Genomic DNA, 3,069 nt, shown 5'->3' with positions numbered 1-3,069 from the left:
CTGCAAATCAAGAAACATACATGGGATTGATGACTGTCTGCAAACTTTGTACTATATCTGCAAAAAAAAAAGAAGTGCAGGTGGATGAATTTGCGAATAGATGCAACTTTAGTTACTGTTTGCAGCTAGCTCTACACGTGCAGATGATGCCAGGCTGCTGCTTTTGCTCCGTTAGCTATGAAACAACAAACAAGAAGCTCATAAAAAATGCAACAACTTTTCCTCAAATAATATGATACATCATGGGGAGCTATCACCTAGGGGAATTGCATCACAGACTGTCAGGGGAGGTTTAATTTAAGTTGTGGCCTAAAGCCAAACTTCAATAAAAGGCCTTAATTTTTTCGTTAAATATAAACCTTTAATATTTATGATTAATAACTCTTATAATTGATTTCTTTTAAAAGAATCTTTCCAATTGATACCATAGCTAATCCACTTTGGTTATCCAAAAAGGTAACCAATCCATTTATTCATTGTTGATCTTAGATAAAATTTTATTAATTTTAATTTTGAAAAAGTCGTTTTTTACTGAGGCAGCAGTTATATGAATTGTTAGTTGGAATAGAATGAATTTTTTTTTATTTGATTGAATATATCAATTAAAGTATTAGTTTCTAAACTATTTTCCCTAACACTTTTAATTTGGAAAATAAGTCTTAACCATAAATATGTAACGACCCGAGCGGTCATTTTGAGCATTTGTACTTCGCTCGGTGGTTTAAGGGTATGAGTAGCTCCGTATGACGTATTACGACTTGTCTGTATCTTCGGTTTCGGTTTTCTGGTGATTCGGAATTAGTTTGGAAGAATGAATTTCATTGTTGAAACTTTATTGTTGGACTTAGGCATATGCCCGGATTCGCATTTGGATATTTCTAGTAGGTTTTGGCACATTTTGGCAAAAATGAGAAAGTTGAAGGTTTGGAAGGTTGAGAGGTTTGACCGGGAGTTGACTTTATTGATATCGAGTTTGGATTTCGATTCCGGGAGTTTGTATAGCTCCGTTGTGTCATTTGAAACTTGCATGCAAAATTTGACGTCATTCCGGATTGATTTGATATGATTCGGCGCGAGTTGTAGAAGTTGAAAGTTCATAAGTTCGATTTGAGGCGCGATTCGTAGATTTGATGTTGTTTGATGTGATTTGAGGCCTTGAGCAGGTCCGCGTTATGTTATAGATCTTGTAGGTATGTCTGTACGGCTGGAGACTTCAAGGTATACCTGCTCGACGTTCGCAGGTCTCGAAGTCACCTTCTGCTTTATTTTATTTCCACCGTTTCCTATTATTCCTGAACAATGATGTATTCTTATATTAAGTTACTCGCAGAAAGGCTTATGACTTATACTACCGGTCTTAGGATAATGTAACTAATGTCGGTTCAGCTATGTTGTTTAATATATTATTTAATGTGTTGCAGTTAAGATTAGTTAAATTCCATTATTTTTCAGCATGTGTTAGATTTACCTAGTCTTAAAGATTAGGTGTCATCACGACATCCTACAGTGGGAATTGGGGTCATGACAAAATATCGTAGTGACAATTTATGTTTTAAAGAACATTCAAGGTTAAAATACTTTGGAGCAAAAATAAATAATGGAAAATTTGAATAATGGAATATAAGTCAAGTAGATATCTTTATATTAAAATAACCTTTCGCTGCTTAAATATACTTGTTACGACGCTTGAAAACTTATAGAAAAAATCAAGAAAAGAGGTAAGAAAATATTTTAAGCACTCTAGTTTTTACGAATTAAACATGGAAAAAAAATATATAGTACATATTTTAAGCACTCTAGTTTTTACGAATTAAACATGGAAAAAAAGATAGTTGTCAAAATGGAAATAAGGTAAGAAAATCCAAAAAAGACACATTTACCAAAAGGAATATACCATTTTCCAATTTATGTTCAACGTCTCACGTTTTCTTTTTAATGAAAATAAATTGCACTTTCCCTTTAAAACATTCATTTTGTTTAATGAAAATTAACATATACTATATTTTTTATTAAAAAATTAGGGCCCTAAAAATATGGGACCTAAAGCACTCGCTTGAGCTGCTTCACCCTTTAGCCGCCCAATGCATGATGGTTCGGACGGGGATGAAGAATCTATTATCCAAATGTTGCTAGAGCTGCGCAAGATGTATCAGCCAGGCATTTGCGTAACTCATTTGTTTAGGAGTTGAATAGACAGAGATTAAAAATGCTTAAACTTGAACATATATCTCAGTAATACTGATATGAGAAGAAATAGTGAAGCTCGAAGAAACAGTACTAACAGCTTGCGTAGGAATACATAGTCGTTGAGTTAGTTAGAAGTCAGTCAATATACATATTTCTATAGTAGTGCACTTGAGTCCCTCATAAGGTTTTGGGTGGGTAAGGTTCGACATGCCTGATTTCGTTTGGGCCATTGATGGAGATGCAGCAACAACGTCATATACTAATGGTGACTTCTGCATAAGAAAACTGTACTAGCTCTATGTCAATCCTTCACTGTGCTTTTTTGCTTGAGCGCTTATGGAGAGGCTTTTGGAGCTCATATGCCATCAATTTCATCCTTGACCGAGCTGAAAGTACAAGAGGGGGTGAATTGTGGTCGATTAAAACTTAGTTGACTAAATATGAGTTTAGTCGACTAGATTCTGCACAGTGAACAGTTAAAGAGAAATAAACCAAGCAAACTGAAAGATAACAGGACACAACAATTTTTATACTGGTTCAGTACCGGTGATGTACTTACATCCAGTTTTCCTTGGGTCACAAGTGACTTCTTAGATCTTTGATAATATGTTACAATGGTGATGGTTTTGGTTCGCTCACCATCAACGACATTCAGCGATAATGGCTTTTGTAATATTGACACAACTCTCTTTTTGTGTTCTATCCCTTCCTATCTTTTATGACACTTGTAGACTCAAGAATACAATGTTTGTACTAAGAACTAGAAATGTTTAGAATCAGTTTGTGTAGTTGCATATTCAATCCTTTAGTTTGCCAGTTTTCTTATAGGCGAGATTTGAGAGCTGTTGTAGATTTGTCTTTGATAGATGCACACAATATTTT

This window comes from Nicotiana tabacum, unplaced genomic scaffold (assembly GCF_000715075.1).
Source record: "Nicotiana tabacum cultivar K326 unplaced genomic scaffold, ASM71507v2 Un00172, whole genome shotgun sequence".
Taxonomy (NCBI): Eukaryota; Viridiplantae; Streptophyta; class Magnoliopsida; order Solanales; family Solanaceae; genus Nicotiana; species Nicotiana tabacum.
This window is presented reverse-complemented; position numbering follows the sequence as displayed.